Source organism: Sus scrofa, chromosome 15, assembly GCF_000003025.6.
Source record: "Sus scrofa isolate TJ Tabasco breed Duroc chromosome 15, Sscrofa11.1, whole genome shotgun sequence".
NCBI lineage: Eukaryota > Metazoa > Chordata > Mammalia > Artiodactyla > Suidae > Sus > Sus scrofa.
In genome coordinates this window covers 73,772,534-73,790,652 of record NC_010457.5, presented here as the reverse complement: position 1 = coordinate 73,790,652, position 18,119 = coordinate 73,772,534, and the positions used below count along the sequence as shown (strand labels likewise).

Below are 18,119 nucleotides of genomic sequence, written 5' to 3'. Positions count from 1 at the left end.
AATTTAATTTTAAAATATCACTTACTGGACTGCTCAATTTTAAACTGGAATGTGAAATAATAAAATAGCACAGTAAATATATGACAGAGGATATGAATAATACAGACAGAAGTTACAGCCAATGTCTGAGAAAGATGGGATGTTTATCCAGTTATTAGAATACCCTGGGTCTGATAAACACAGAAATATAAATACATATACATAGGCATGTGCATGTACAGATGTATGTATATTTGAAATCTCACCTCCTTTATTGAGATTGTTCAGCAGAGGGGGAAAAGCTACTATGTAGTCACTCTACATCAAAACTCAATGAACAAAAGTAGTTCATTTTCTGTTTGAGGCTTTGGTGTTAAATTCTTGGCTCCCTCAAAAACTAATTTTTGCGTCTTGAAAATGAGTTCTTAGTTTCAACATCTATAAAATGACAATATTAATGACAACTACCTCCTCAGGTTTGCTAAGTATTAAATTATATAATTCCTGTAAAAGGATAAGCAATTCTACATCAAATACAAAGTAACATTCCAAAAATTATTATTGCTATTATTCCCAATAAAAAGCTTAGTGAGCTACGGAACTATTGTCCCATGTACTAAAATGATATTTTAACTTTATTTTCAAATTTCATGATGTCATCCTTACTCCTAATCAGAGGATGAACTTTTAACTATAGATACAACTTTAAATGACTATGTTTTCAGAGCTTGAGAAGCTGTTGAAGGTCTTTTTAATGAAGATACCACAAATTTTTAAACTATTAACAGGTGAGGGAGAGGAGAGACTTGTAATAGCCAAGAGTAAAATTTCTGAGCTTGACTAGAAAAAGATAAGGAAAGGGATGATCTTGGCAGTGAAACCCCTAAAGGCTATAGTGAAGAGAGAAAGAAGAATGCTAGCACTACATAAGCAAGACAGATGGATTTTTAAAAATCTGCCCCAGTCTCAGACAACAGTCCTGGCAGACCACTGACAGGGCTTGTCTGAAGCAAGTCCTTTAGGCAGCTATGCCACTGTCTTCTACTATGACTTCAAAATGATTCCTGCTACTCACTGGTGCATTGTCTCAGAAATTAACATCTCTACTATTGGAGAAATTCAGAATCAGTTCACTTGACAAGAAAGATTAGTAGATAGAACTGTAAAATATAGTCCTTCAAACATGAGATGACACTCTTCTCACTGCAGTCTATTTGACTGCGCTGAATACTTTGAAGATAATGTGATAATCAACTGGGCAAAGATAAGACAGGCTAAGGATATAAAAAATGCATTTCAATAAAGAGACATAATGCCCCTGTATTCATTTCCCAAAGAATTAGTGGGGAAAAAAAATGTGTACTTCACACTATTCTTTTCCTACTTCACTTCAAGTTAACAAATTAACTCATATGAAAAATGGTATTTTTCTCATTATATTTTAGTTATTTGCTTTTCATAAAGATATATGATTATCAGAGTTCCTGCTATAGCAAAGCAGGTTAAAAATCTGACTGCAGCAGCTCAGGTCACTGAGAGGGTGTGGGTTCGATCGCCAGCCCAGATTAGGCATTGCTGCAGCTGTGGTATATGTCACATCTGCATCTTGGATACAATACATGGCCCAAGAACTTTCATATGCCAAGGATGTGGCCATTAAAAAAAAAAAAAAAAAGACATACTACTATCATGGGCAATCTTACCTAGCCATCCATCTATTTCATGCAGTAGGTAGATTTACAGCATGATATACATGCTATGTTACTAACTTTCTCCAAGTATTTCAATGAAATGTGTAGAATCTAATAGAAAATGAGGAAACAGTCTAATTTGGCTTAGAGTGTTTGAGACAGAGAAAGATCGGCATGGTAAGAGTTTGATGAGCACAGGAGAGGACAGTAGGAGGTTAAGCCCAAAAAGTAGGTTAGAGGCAAGTCTAGGTGTGTTTAAAATATTTGAATTTGTCCTTGGGGTGGGGGGAATCTATTATAAGTGAAAGGAAGTTGAATGATTAACATATCTTTGGATACACAGAAGAGGGGTGAGAGAGCACTTTTGAAGACAATAAAACTCGCACTGCAAACTCAGGTGCAGAAAAAAGAAAAGATGAAAAATTTCACCTCACTGAATAGTAGCAAAGAAGTTAGTACCATCGAAAGCTGTAACTCACGTTCAGTACAAAATATTAAAAGCAAAAGGGAAAATTTAGTGCTTTTTTCATTTTAAAATTTAAAATGTAAAATGTTCTAGAAAACTGGAAATAAAAAGACAGGGAAGGAATCACCTATGCTCCCACCATTTTATGACATGTTCATAATTTCAGGATTCACAAGTGTAGGTTTTATCTAGCTAAAGTAGAATTTACATATAATTCTGTACCCTATTTTCCCCAAGAACTATTATAGCTTATGTATTTTTATTTTATTATAATCCTCATATTTACTTTTAATGGTTGTATATTCTCCTCAAATGTATGCGCCTACGTGTATTATTGGCCATTTGGGTTGCTTTTGATTTTATTTCACATAATATATCCCTCCACATTTTCAAACATATGACCTTTTCTGTATTTTGTACTATTTCCTTAGGATAGATTCCAAGAAGGAAAACTGATAGTCCGACAGTATGAATATTTTTATACTTTTTCCCAATATATATATTGCCAAAATGTGTTCAAAAGGGTTGGGCCAATTTCAATTGCAATGAACAGCTTCTAAAAGCACTAGATTCACTGCATCCTTGCCATCATGGGCCATGATTATTTTAAATATTATCACTTAGTAGGTAAATAATGAGTCCTCATATTGCTCATATAATTAACTTAGTCTAAAAAACCAAAGGATGAAAAAGGAAAATATGTGAAATTGTGGAAAAATTTCACAAAATCTGCCTATCTAGTGCCTATCAATGTGATCAAGATGGTTGTGCAGATGCTGCAGAATCGCCAAGCAAGATTAGTTCACAATAAACTGCACACACACACACAGAATGTTTTGCCTGTGTTCTCTTCCAGGAATTTGATGGTGTCTTGTCTTATATTTAAGTCTTTAAGCCACTTTATTTTTGTGCATGGTGTGAGGGTATGTTCTAGTTCCATTGATTTGCATGCAGCTGTCCGGGTTTCCCAGCAACACCTGCTGAAAAGACTGTCTTTTTCCCATTTTACGTTCTTGCCTCCTTTCTCAGATTAATTGACCGCAGGTGTCTGGGTTTATTTCTGGGTTCTCTGTTTTGTTCCATTGGTCTGTATGTCTGTTTTGGTACCAGTAGCACACTATCCTGATGACTGTGGCTTTGTACTATTGCCTGAAGTCTGGGAGAGTTATGCCTCCTGCTTGGTTTTTGTTCCTCAGAATTGCTTTGGTCTTTTGTGGTTCCATATAAAAACAAAAAGATTGTTCTAGTTCTGTGAAAAATGTCATGGGTAATTTGATAGGGATTGCATTAATGGAATGGGAGAAAACAATTTCAAATGATGCAACTGACAAGGGCTTAATCTCTAAAATATACAAACAACTTACACAACTCAACAGCAAAAAAGCAAACAACCCAATGGAAAAATGGGCAAAAGACCCAAATAGACATTTTCTCCAAGGAAGACATATAGATGGCCAACAAGCAATTGAAAAAAAAATGCTCCACATCACTGATTATTAGAGAAATGCAAATCAAAACTACCATGAGGGAGTTCCCGTCATGGCGCAGTGGTTAACGAATCCGACTAGGAACCATGAGGTTGTGGGTTCGATCCCTGCCCTTGCTCAGTGGGTTAACGATCCGGCGTTGCCGTGAGCTGTGGTGTAGGTTGCAGACGCGGCTCGGATCCTGCGTTGCTGTGGCTCTGGCGTAGGCTGGTGGCTACAGCTCCGATTCGACCCCTAGCCTGGGAACCTCCATATGCCACAGGAGTGGCCCAAGAAATGGCGGAAAGACAAAAAAAAAAAAACAAAACAAAACTACCATGAGTTACCACATCACGCCAGTCAAAATGGCCATCATTAGTAAGTCCACAAATAACAAGTGCTGGAGGCAGTGTGGAGAAAAGGGAACCCTCCTGCATTGTTGCTGGGAATGTAAGCTGGTACAACCACCGTGGAGAACAGTATGGAGGTACCTTAGAAAACTACACACAGAACTGCCATGTGACCCAGCAATCCCTCTCTCGGGCATATATCCGGACAAAATGTTCCTTGGAAAAGACACATGCACCCGCAGGTTCATTGAAGCACTATTCACAATAGCCAACACATGGAAACAACCCAAATGTCCATCAACAGATGACTGGATTAGGAAGATGTGGTATATATACACGATGGAATACTACTCAGCCATAAAAAAGAACCAAAGAATGCCATTTGCAGCAACACGGATGGAACTAGAGACTCTCATCCGGAGTGAAGTAAGTCAGAAAGAAAAATTCAAATACCGTATGATATCACGTATGCCTGGAATCTAACCTACAGCACAAATGAACCTTTCCACAGAAAAGAAAATCATGGACTTGGAGAATACACTTGTGGTTACCAAGGGGGAGGAGGAGGGAGTGGATGGATTGGGAGCTTGGGGTTAACAGACGCAGACAATTGCCTTTGGAATGGATTAGCAATGAGATCCTGCTATGTAGCACTGGGAACTATATCTAGTCACTTATGATGGAGCATGATAATGTGAGAAGAAAGAATGTATATATGTATGTGTAACTGGGTCACCATGCTGTACGGTAGAAAAAAAATGATAATGTATTGGGGAAATAAAAAAGAAAGAAAGAAAGAAAAGAAAAAAAATTGCAAATGCACAAAGCACACTGGTAGCTAAGTGTTAACCTAGGTAGGGGTCTCTAGGGACATCTCATGAATCCAGGTCCTTGGTCCAGATCAATCAGCACTATTAATCATGCGACTAAAGATAAGGAAAGCAAAGTAATCAAAAGTGAAAATCAACAATTACCCACACACTTTCAAAGTAAACTCTCACATTTTAATTCAGTGACTCTACTTCTAGGTCATGAAGATTCTTGCACATATGAAATAATTTGTACACGGTTTTCCACAATCGCATGGATTGTGTTAGCCAAAAAATTTGCCAAATACAATAATTCATCAGGAAGGGACTCCTAATAATAAATAAATTATGATGGTACTTTCAATAATTGAAATACTATGAAGTTTAAAACTGAATGTAGAAGCTATACATCAACTTTGATAGTCCTTCGAAGATTGTGAAATTTAAAAAGCAGGAAGCAAAACATTTATACATACATACATACACACACACATATAATGTTAGCATTTGTATAAAAATTGGTGGAAAAAAGAAAAAAAGTTTTAAAGTGTAATGTTTATTTGCATGTGGTAAGCAATCTCTGAAAAGATACCAAGAAACTAGTTAAGAGTGATTACCTACCTGGGGAAGATGAGTTCTGGGTGTAATGCGGGAGGTTTATGAGAGGGAGAACTTTTACAAGTGTCTTTCGAACCATGAGTATATTATCCTTTCAAAAAGTATATACATTAACTTAACAAAAGAAAATAACAACACCAAAATGATCCTATTCAATGCCCTGGAATGGTACTAGCTGTCACTTTGCATAACCCCACAAGCTATAAGGCGGCAGTGGTTATTAGAGAGAACCAAATGATCAACCAATTTTTTTCTTCTTTTTTTGGTCTTTTCAGGGCCACACTTGTGGCATGTGGAGGTCCCCAGGCTAGGGGTGGAATCAGCTATAGCCACTGGCCTACACCACAGCCACAGCAATGCAGGATCCAAGCAATGTCTGCAACCTACACCACAGCTCATGGCAATCCCAGATCCTTAGCCCACTGAGTGAGGGCAGGGATTGACCCTTTGTCTTCATGGATACTAGTCAGTTACATTTCCTCTGAGCCATAACGGGAACTCCCAATTTTCTTCTATTCTTTTCCAATAACTGCATTATTTGTTCAAGTACAATTAATTAGATCATCAAAATCACTGCATACAGACCTCAGCCAAAAACATCAGAATAAACTGCTACTAAAAAATGTATTACAATAGCAACACATTTACAGTTTGAGGAAAATTCCAACCACCCTGATATCCAGATCCCTTTGTTCTTCTTTAGAAATTATAATTTCTGAGCTGTAGATATGAACAAGTGGAAAATAATATTCAAAATATTCAGCCATATTTGCTTTCTGATTTTTATAAGGAGGCATCATTTTCTGCTTTGTTACAATCAAATTTTGCAGTATCTTTAATTATATTTAATAAATAACTGGGCCAGAAGATAGTGTACGTTCTTAAGATATAATAGCTCATACTGTCTCAATTCAAGCATGAGCCAGTGGGAATTGGTGGGGTCAATGATGAGCTATACACACATATCAATACATATTATTATTATTAAAATAAATTATTTTATAATTTTTTAACTTCCTGTGCTAGTAAAAATTCTTATTTGAACCATAAAATATGAATACATTTAAAATTCCATTACACTGAGAGAAAGATTTAAAAAGCAAAGTCCAAGATGGATCTTGAAAAGTTATTCAAATAGGAAACTAACAAAATTTCACTTGATATAAAGTAACTAACAACGTGAAAAGGGGAATATTGTACAATTAGCTTCTTTCCTTACAAAATTAACCACATCAGTCCAATGTTTTGCTGCCAGTATACTTGTCTGGAAGCTCAAAGCCACTGTTATTTTTCCAATTACTCTTTTATTTTTTTTAGTATAGATTTTTGTATGATTATTAAAGTAGTGCCTGTTCCTGCCAAAAAATATTTTCACATGAAGACAATACACAGAATGGGAGACAATCTTTGCAAATTAAGCAACTGACAAAGGATTAATCTCCAAAATGCACAAACATCTTATGCAGCTTTATATCACAAAAACAACCCAATCAAAAAATGGGCAAAGAGCAAAATAGACATTTCTCCAAAGACTGACAGACAGATGGCCAAAAACCACATGAAAAGATGCTCAACATCACTATCAGAGAAATGCAAATCAAAACCACAATGAGGTATTACCTCACTCCAGTTAGAATAGCCACCATTAAAAAGTCTACAAATAACAAATGCTGAAGAAGGTGTGGAGAAAAGGGAACCCTCTTACCCTGTTGGTGGGAATGTAAATTGGTACAATCACTATGGAGAACAGAAAGGAGGATCCTTTAAAAACTAAATATAAATACCAAATATAGAACTATCATAGGCCCTGGCAATCCCACTCCTGGGCATATATCTGGAGAAAAAACATAATTTGAAAAGACACATGCACCCCAATGTTCACTGTAGCACTATTTACAATGGCCAGCATGTGGAATCAACCTACATATCCATAAGCAGAGGAATGGATAAAGAAGATGTGGTACATAAATACAATGGGATATTACTCAGCCATAAAAAGGAACAAAATAATGCCATTTTCAGCAACATGGATGGAACTAGAGATTATTATACTGAGTGAAGTATGTCAGATAAAGACAAATAGTGTATGATTATCACTTATATGTGGAATCTAATAAAAATAATGCAAAAGAACTTATTTACAAAACAAAAACAGACTCACAAATTCTGAAATCAAACTTATGGTTACCAAAGGGAAAACCATGGTAGAGGAGGGGATAAATTAGACCTTTGGGATAACATATGCACACTACTATATATAAGTAAATAACTAACAAAGACCTACTGTATAGCACAGGGAAATCTAGCACAGGAAAATCTAGTCAATATTCTGTAATAACCTATATGGGAAAGGAATCTGAAAAAGAATGGATATATGTATATGCATTAACTTAATCACTCTGCTTTACACCTGAAATTAATACAACATTGTAAGTCAATGATATCCAATAAAATTTTTTAAAAAAGGCAAAAAAAAAAAAGAAAAAAATCCCGGAGTTCCCGTCGTGGTGCAGTGGTTAACGAGTCCGACTAGGAACCATGAGGTTGCAGGTTCGGTCCCTGCCCTTGCTCAGTGGGTTAACGATCCGGCGTTGCCGTAAGCTGTGGTGTAGGTTGCAGACGCGGCTCGGATCCCGCATTGCTGTGGCTCTGGCGTAGGCTGGTGGCTACAGCTTCAATTCAACCCCTAGCCTGGGAACCTCCAGCGGCCCAAGAAATAGCTAAAAAGACCAAAAAAAAAAAAAATCCCCATAATCCTACTACCACCAAAAACAAATGTTAATATTTTATTTAAGCCTTTTTGTATATATGAATGTAAGTTCCTCCTTCATATTAAAATTTGTATTCTTTTTTCACTACTTTTTTTTTTTTCCTTTTTCGGACTGTAGGTGTGGCATATGGAAGTTCCCAGGGTAGGGGTCGAATTGGAGCTACAGCTGCCCGCCTATGCCACAGCCACAGCAATGCCAGATCCAAGCTGCATCTGTGACCTAAACCACACCTCTCGGCAACACCAGATCATTAACCCACTGAGCAAGGCCAGTGATAAAACCTGCATCCTCATGGACACTAGCTGGGTTTGTTTCTGCTGAGCCACAAAGGGAACTCATTTCACTACTATTTTATTAGTATCTTCCCAATGTTATTACCAAGCTTTCAAAGTCATAATTTAATGGTATATACCATAACTTCATTATTTCCATATTATTGGCCAAATAGATTATTTTACTATCAAACTACTACAAATGGCATTTTAATGAAATCATGTGTCATTTCTGATTAATTTTATGGAATTAATTCCTAGAAGTGGTATTACTAAAACAAAGGCAACATTTTTAAAGCTTTTGATACACATGGTGGGTATCTGTTGTTTTTACCTGTCCAGCAAGCAACCATGTTACCTCCTCAGTTAAGAGTGCCTTGATTTTCCTTTGAATGTGTTCATGATAGAACTGGCAATCAAGGTGCCCACTGATCCACTGACAAAAGCATAGGCATACTCTTGAGCTAGGTCAGCCATACTTCTCATTCTAGGAGTATGGCCTGGAGCAAACTGACATTGGACTGAAAGGATGGATGCTGATTCATCCCACTGGCAAAGATTTCATCAGTTTCTCACATGCTTTCTGTAGCTACTCTGTTTTCTCTTCTTTTCTTTTGACTCATAATCTATACAGTATCTTCCTTTGGCTATGGATCTTATTCCTTAAGCTACTCATAATTCATTTCTGTAGTATGCAAGAAAATTCTGTAGACATCACAAAAAGCCTTAACAGAAGTTTAGGGGAATTTGCGGTTTGCTCCATTTTCAACATCTCCAACAACTTTTACAAATGAATCAACCTTCACCTACAAACTTTGCTACTTTGATAAGCTAAAAAGTGTTATCATTTAAAATTTTTTCCTTTACACGTTATCACCAAGTTAAAATTTTAGATGCTTATTGGCCTTATGTATCCATTTTGTAGATTATCATTTGATTATCAATTTATTCCTTTTTTTTTTTTTGTCTTTTTGCCATTTCTTGGGCTGCTCCCGCGGCATATGGAGGTTCCCAGGCTAGGGGTCTAATTGGGGCGGTAGCTGCTGGCCTACACCACAGCCATAGCAAGTGGGATCCAAGCCCCATCTGCGACCTACACCACAGCTCACTGCAACGCCAGATCCTTAACCCACTGGGCAAGGGCAGGGATCGAACCCGCAACCTCATGGTCCCTAGTCGGATTCGTTAACCACTGCGCCATAACAGGAACTCCTGTCCATTTTTCTATTCGTATATTTGGAAATTTTTTCATAGCCAAAAACTGTGCCTATTGTTCTCAATTATGCTCAAGGCACTAGGGATAAAATGATGATCAGATCAGTTTCTCTCTTTAAGAAGTTTTCATTCTTTTTTTTTTCTTTTTCTTTTTAGGGCCACATGTGCAGCATATGGAGGTGCCCAGGCTAGGGGTTGTATCAGAGCTGTAGCTGCTGCCCTAGGCTACAGATATAGCAATGCCAGATCTCAGCCACATCTGAGACCTACACCACAGTTCACAGCAAGGACAGATCCCCAGCCCACTGAGCAAGGCCAGGGATCAAACAAGCATATTCATGGTTACTAGTTGGGTTTGTTACCACTGAGCCACAATGGCAATTCCAAGAGGTTTCCATTCTACTGAATATAAACTGTGATTCACAATATTTTGAGATAAGTTTTCTAATGGGAGAAAACACTGAAAGGTTTTTCTAAGAGTAATATTAAACTGTTATTAGTAATTTGTGCTGAAAATATTTCCTTGACTTACTTCTGGCATTTCTGAGCTAAAACTATTACATTTGGGGTTTCTGCTGTGGAGCAGTGGATTAAGGATGCGGTGTTGCCATTGTGGCATAGCTTGCAGCTGTGGCTCAGATTTGATCCGTGGCCCGGGGAACTTCCATATGCCATAGGTGTAGCCATAAACAAAAAAATAAACAAAAAAAAAAACCCTTACAATTTATGAGGTAAAATCTTTGTATTTTTCACATTATATTTGTGCTTATGAAATCTCAATTTTCTTCTACTTGATTTAGTATTTCTTTTTACTAACTCCTTCATCTGACATTTATTTTGGAATGCAATGTAAGATAGGAAGTGTACATTTTATACTCAATTTTTCCAGCACCACATATTGATCATTTTTTGTTTTCCCACAGATTTGTGATTTTGCATATTATGCTTTATTTTCAGAGTTTGTGTCTAGGGTTCTTTTAATTTCTTTTTCTTGCTTATCCATATGTTAATGTACTGTATTAATCACCATCATTTTAATCTCTTTAAATAGATAATAGTGCAACATTGTCTCTGCTTCTTCTATTTAAACATTCTTTTACTATTATAACTTAATTGCTATACCAAATGAATTTTAGAATCTCTAAATTTTACAACAATTTATTTGGAGTTTAATTTGTATTGCCTAAATATACATACGTCTATATATATGTATGGATGAATGTATACACATACACATACACATTCAGTATTTCTATTTTGGAATGTCTCTATTATTTCACATTCATTGTAAATATCCATTAGTAAAGGTTTGCGTTTTATCCTCTGTTCCTTGTCTTACTATAACAAAAAAGCAAGATAAAATTTCAGGCAGCTTTGAAATAACTCCTTAATGCTATTTAAAATAAAAAATATCTATTTATCAAAAGACAGAAAGAGGGAAAAAAACCAATCAAGACGGTGGAAAAATGACTACTTTAGCTGCCTTCAAGTTTCAAGATTGACCTATTTTTTATTTTATTCAGCATAGTTAGAAACTAGATTATCTTTTACGTCTTTGAATAAAGAGAATTAGGCCAAAATAATCACTAAAATAACTTTATCAGTGTAATTCATATTTTTTAGTTGTTGCTTATAAAATACAGCACCTCTTCTGTCTATAATTAGAGGACTATGTTCACTCAGAGAAATCAATATCTGTTACTCACATTCAATTCATCTAACTCCTCAAAAGTTGAAATTCAAGTAATCGGCAATGCTACTATCACTTAATAGACCTAGAAACTGAAGTCGTGGGGATGGACTGTGACAGGAACTCACCAGTGACGGAGGACTCTAACTATTAGTTCATGTGCCCTACACATGCAGCCACCGTGCATGTCTGCACATTTAGTGCAATTTTTCTTATCTAGTAGCATTTAAATTTACAACCAATTGTATACAACCAAACTATACCTCTGGCAATTGTCTTTGATTGAGTGCCAGGGCCCTGGGGAAGTCACCCACAAATTTTGCTGTTCAGTGAGGAATTGATTCAGCCCTGCCATCATCTGTGTATGTCAGAAAAACATTTCATAGTCAAAGGCCAAACAAAATGCTAACTGCAATAACTCAGAACCAAGTGTAGTCTATCAGTTATAAACTATCTCTTCATTTCCAAAAGTGCATCTTACCACAGAGAACTGCCTCTTCGGTCTACTGTGGGTATTGTTTCCTGATAGAATCCAGCATTTTTTTTTTTTTTTTTCTTTTCCTTGAGTGATATGAGAGAGGTACCAGTTCTTTGAAATGTTCTCCTTATCCATGCAGGTTTCCTCTATCTGCCATGTTTTGTTTTGGTTTTAATCTAACTTAGAGCAGTGGCTCTTAAGCTTTCCTTAACCATGTTTCCTCACTTGGAACATCTGAGAATGGAAAAAGCTTGCAAACAATTTTGGTGTTCCAGGTGTCTGTGAAGTTCACCTACTGAACACTTTGAAGCCCAAAGACCTCTGGAAATAAGGAATTCTGTTTTAGAGAGGCTAGTAAATGAAAAAGGAATTCTATAGACAAAGTGACTGAATTAAATGCAAATATTTTGTATGCAAACATACCTCTAGCCCTATAAATCTTAGATGACATCTCTAAATGCCTCCCAATTTATTATTTTGTTGATCCCAATATAATATTATTATTTCAGGTATTAAAATACTCAGATACACAGATTGGTAGATGTGATCACTACTTATGTTACCATGTTACAAAATGCAGGGCTGTACAATGAGCATCTGGCACGGAATTAACTCATACAAGTAGTAGTTAACAATGTTTCTAGACCTGGTTCTATTTTCAGTTGACTTTTGGCAGTTATTAACTTTTTGGAGTGAAGTTCTCCCATATACATAGGGGAGGGTGGACTAATGCTCTGGGTTCTTCTCAGGTCTTAATATTTTATTTCTGCTTAGCTTTCATCTAATCGTTTCATAATTAGTCAGGGCTGATTTAGTGTGTAAGAATGATAGCTGTTCGTAGGTTTACTCGCTTTTTTAAAACACTGTTTCCCTCAAGTTTTGTGTTTTAGGCAGAAAGGAGAAAACCCAAGGCAAAAAAGGTAAAAACTTAAATGGGTGGTATACACATTCTTGAGTCTGAATAAATATTTAAATGGTATAATCAGAATATTTCATCCATCTCCCAAAACTGAACTTTATGGCAGTAATCTTGAAGATTTTTCTTGAGTGATGAAAATCCATTCAGAAATGACTACAATTGTGTGTCCTGCATTAATGTCTTATATACATAGAGCCTGTGAATAAGGTGGCATTAATTCACTGTGTGATATGGCTTCTTGGGAGTACAATTTCAGTTTTCCTCTAATAAGAAAAGACAAACCAACTTTTGCTAGGTTCCATTCTTCACATGAAAGTTTAAAAAAAAAAAACTAAATTATTTTGAGATGTAGGCTAACCACCCTAAAGAAAATAACGAAATGGAAAGCACAAAAAGTGAAACTGAAATCATAATTACAATTTTTTTATGCCCAAGAGCACAGAACTTAGAAAAATATTACAAGGTTTTATCTGCAATTGTACTGAAACAAAGACAATTCTGAATTAAAGAAAATCTTATTTTGAAATTTTTGAAATGCTTTGGCATTTCTTATTAGATGATCAGATCATGAGTCTTTTTTTTTTTTTTTTTTTGATGCATAAACTTTGACCTCAAACTCTAGGGTTTTTGATCAACTTTCACAGAGGTACATGAGTATGTAACTCTCAATGTGAAAGAAGTAAATGTTTTTCATTAAAATTATGCTTTCAGATTTTTTTTTTTTTTTGCAACTTCTAATTCACTCAATCCCTTTAAATGCGGTTATGTAGATTTGACCTTGGATAGTCAAAAATGCTTTTTAAAATGTTAATTTGAGGAGTTCCCGTCATGGCACAGTGGTTAATGAATCCCACAAGGAACCATGAGGTTGCTGGTTCAGTCCCTGGCCTTGCTCAGTGGGTTAAGGATCTGGCGTTGCCGTGAGCTGTGGTGTAGGTTGCAGACGCAGCTCAGATCCCGCGTTGCTGTGGCTCTGGCGTAGGCCAGGGGCTACAGCTCTGATTCAACCCCTAGTCTGGGAACCTCCATATGCTGCGGGAGCGGCCCAAAGAAATAGCAAAAAGACAAAAGAAAAAAAAAAAAAAAAGCTAATTTGAATGACATATGCTAAAGGATATTCCCCACTCTAGTTCCTCTGAAAAATATTATCATTTGATTTAAAAGAATTGTTTAAAGGATGGAAATCCTGTCATTTTACTGTTTAATCATCTCTGAATCCCTCTCTTAGCTTTAACCTTCACTGTATGTGATGCTGTTTTTGAATACATATCTTCAGAAGTAATATGTATCAGATATTCACCAAGATTACATTCCACTTCTTAGATTAATTTGAGTATATTTGTGTGGGTAGACGTGTATTAACCAGAGAGAAAAGTAAATGGAAGGAGACTGAGCCAAGGCATAGATTTAGAAAAAAATAGGTTGGTAAGAGATAAATCATAAGTTATTTACTTATCTTTTTTTGTCTATGATCTATTTTACTGCCAAGAAAATGTAAGCTTTGTGAGGGCAAATGTCTTTGATTTATTCTCTGATGTAATCAAAGCAACCACGAGGGTGTTTTCACATAGTAGGAATGCAGTATAATTTGCTACATTTTACTTGAATAAGCCAGTATCATAATTAATTAGTAACAGATTACCTAAGAGGATAGGAATTTTGCCTTATGAAGTATAGTCATCACTTAGGATGGGTTGGTGAATTTGTTTCAAATGCAAGAATAGTTATATTATTCCTGAGAGCCTTTCCAGCCTTTCCAGTACATGTGCCTGCGCTCATGTGCGTGTGCGTGTGGGGGGTGGGGGGGAGAGACAGGGAAAGACAGGGACAGAGATAGAGAGAAAGAATACAAGTGAATTTCTAATTTGGTGAACCACGTTGAGGTTTTGAATTTCCTGAAACATGTTCAGGCTCAAAAAAACTGAATTATTTCATCATTAATTAAATGAAAACAAATTTTACTATTAAGTAAATTAAACTTCACTATCTTAAAAATGTAGAAACCCTAATCATGACTATTTGATAAATTGTTTTATTTAATATTAATAAGATCATGGTATTTATTGCATTGCTATTCACAGTAAATGTGATCTTTTAAGAAAAGTTACACAGTATTGAAATTAAAATCTGGTATAGGTCAAAAAGTGAATTTAGTGCCCTAGAGCCTTGACAAGTTGACATTTACTTTTGTTACTAAAATCCATCTAGAAAATATGGCAGTCTGGGCTCATGGGTTGCCCTGCGGCAAAACAAGTCAAAATCGAAGTGAATCTGCAGAAATGGCAAAACTTGAATTGCTTGAACAAACTAAGTGGCTAGCACTCACTTACCTCCCCTAAGCCTGAGCGCCTCCTCTGCCCCACATACACCCTGTGCCAATTCTGCTCTGTCACACATAGAGGCTGCTGCATTATCTTAATATATCTGCTTATCGACAAATTTTTCTGCACTTTATTACATTTTGGCCTGGTGGCTTTGAAAATATATTTAATTATCTGAAAAAATATTCTCAACGTAGAAGTCCCTTCCCCCCCCCAAAAAAAATACATTGAGTTGAGTACAAAGGCTCTGTTTCTGTCTAAAAAATACAGCTTTCCCCAATATACAATGCAGTGGATAAGATATTACTTGTTAGCAACATGAAAAACCACATTCTTAGCCAAGTAGTTAAAATTTTCCTTAAAAGTTACACTTTTATTATTGAGTGTTATTGGTAAATAGCTTGGGTTTTAATTTAAGCTTATTTAAAAATTATTGATTAGTAATGTAAAATACATTGCACACCTATTTCCACATATTCACTAATAGAAAAAATAAAAAAATAGAAAAAAAATAGTTTCATCAGCATATAACACTGCAGAAATGAAACACAAAACTTAAATCAACAGCCTAGCGTGTTTAGCAATCTTAATAAAGTTCTGAAAGTTACAACTAAATACTGCAACATTCAAATAATTACCTGGCAACAGGTAAATGTTTTACTGAAATGGGACAACCACAAGCTATACTCTCTTTAATGATAACCAGAAAACAAGATTTTTAAACCAGATGTGATGACTTCTAAGGAGAAATATTTACTATCAATGTTCTACTAACTCAAATGCAATGTGATAAGTGTTCAACTAAAATAGTACTAAAAATTCCATTTACAAGTCGTGAAGTGATAAAAAATGTGCAACCATTCTCAGATATAAAACAAACATCTCTCCTAGTTTACCAGTAAGTTATTCATCTGCTTCAGAATTATTTTATATTACCAAATTGGGGGGAAACGCAAACCAAAAAAATAGACATTTTGGACAGCTCCTTCCTGATTTTTCTACAGTATTTCTATTACGTGTCTTACTTTCATTTTTTCAGATTTGCCAAATCAGAAATAAACTCAAAGTGGTTTTTGCCTCTTGGGTTTGAGTTTTATTTTTCTTGTGTTGCCTTGTGTTTGGGAGCAAAAAATTCCTCCAATGAAAGAGATTAAGGAGCTACATAACCGGGAAAGTGCCGTTTTCAGTTCAAGATCTGGCTCCCTGTATTGAACCAATTTTTATTTTCCCAAACGTTCTAGCTAGTAAGCAGGGAGTTGTCCTCTCCACTCCCATTTCCCGCTGCAATCCCACCACCTCAGTAACAGACCACAGCCTCTCCATCTGTGTCATGGAGGGGGCAGTTTGTTAGTGCCGAGATATTTCAAGAACTTTCCTAGCAAAGATTGCTAGGAAACAACGGGCTAAACACAAAACAATCACCTAGAGTAAGTTTGTGCGTCCTGAAGAGGGATGGAGAAGCCACCGCACTGAGCTACGGAGATATCAGACTTAGCCCCGCAGCACCTTCCGTTTGCAGCAGCGCATAAAATCCGCCTTCTGCGGAAAGGTTTGCAGCGCAGGTGGAACTCCCGTTTTCTTTACAAAATAAAATAATTTAATATAAAATAAAAGCACCGTAGGCACTGGAGGAAGCTGCGTACGTAAACCTGGTTACACTTGACGGTTAACATGTTCTAGGTCTGGTTGTCCAGACCCGGGCGAGCTGTAACTTTCTCGGAGGGCGGAGTCACCCGGCAGCCCACAGCTGCCCGGGGCCGCCCGGCCGGGTCCCTACCCTGGGAGGTATTGGGCCAAGGTATCCCGGACACACAGGGGCTCTACCTGAACGCGCACTGGAGCCCCGCCCCGTTTCAACCGCCAGTTCGGGTCTCTGACACCCGTGCCCCAAACTGGCGCGGACTAGGAACAACCTCTATCAGCCCCTCAAAGCGGGACTTTCTCCATTCCCCAAAATGCGCTCCTGAAAAGTGTGGCGAGCTTCCTACCTGGGGCGTCAAACACAAAAAAAGTCACCACTCTCCAAGCCTAGTTCTATTCCCCAAGCCTAGTTCCACTCCCACTTCTCTGTCCGTCTTTTCTCCCTCAAGGCAGACCAACCGTTACTTTCCCCTCCCATCTGCTCTCCTCCCTTCCGAAGTCCCCAGCGAAGACTTTGGGGAGCCTCAGAGAATGCCCCGGTTCCCTAGCGCGCTGGATCCGCAGCTCCCTCTTTTCATTAAGGCAATAAAGTTCAATTTGCCTTGTTCTTAACGAGCCACGGTGGACTTCCCCGTGCGTTTCGAGCGCTCTCCCTCCCACCGAGCCAAGAGCGTCCTATTCATTCCATTCCAGCCTGGATCTCTGAAGGACGTCGGTTTACGCGAGAGGGGACCCACCGTGCTCCCTGCAAAGTGCCCCAAACCGCGCGCCCACACACGCATATACACACACAATGCCATCCCCGTGCTATCAAAGTCTGTCAGTGCGGAGCGAAGAACGCACGAGCAGCACAGGCACCAGAGCCAGCATCAGCCTAGCTGTGTGTCCGGACTCGGTGTCCGGATCCCAAACACCCTTGTCTTAATGCCCCGGGCACAACAAGCCTCATAACCCCCAAAGATAACCCTAATGGTCCCGGGGCGGTGCGAGTACTGCCAGTCCGGACCTTACCCGCGGGGCGCGTGGTCTCCCGCTGCTCGGTTGGCCCGCGGGCCACACGGACGCTGTAGCCGGGGTCCCGAAGATGTTGCTGCTCCGCTGCCGCTGCCCCGATCCCCGGCGCCAGCATCACTTCGCCGCCTCCGCCTCCTCACGCTCCGTTCTCCCGGCCGCCCCTCCCCGGCGGCCGCCCGCAAGACCAGCGGCGCCGGCGGCGCGGCGGGGTGGGCAGCAGCGGAGGCGGCGGCGTCCGTGCGAGCTCGCCCAGCTGCACCGGCTTGAGCAGCCGCGGCGGCAGCCGAATCACCCGAGCCCGGCTGCGTTTCCCCGGCGAAGGCTCTGGCCTCGGCGACTGACAACGCCCGGCAGCCAATCGCTGCCTCGCCCCGCGCGGCGGGGGGAAACCAATCAGAGCGGAAGGCCCAAGGTTTTCC

The 18,119-nt window shown here is 38.3% G+C and overlaps 1 protein-coding gene across 1 annotated transcript in view; it reads right to left on the bottom strand.

The window, feature by feature from the left end:
- Window positions 1–17,820, bottom strand: part of B3GALT1 (beta-1,3-galactosyltransferase 1) — a 567,228-nt gene extending 549,408 nt beyond the window's left edge. Inside the window, exon 1 of the mRNA XM_013984223.2 lies at window positions 17,698–17,820. The gene's annotated coding sequence lies outside the window, so the exon portion shown is untranslated. The remainder of the gene's footprint in view (window positions 1–17,697) is intronic.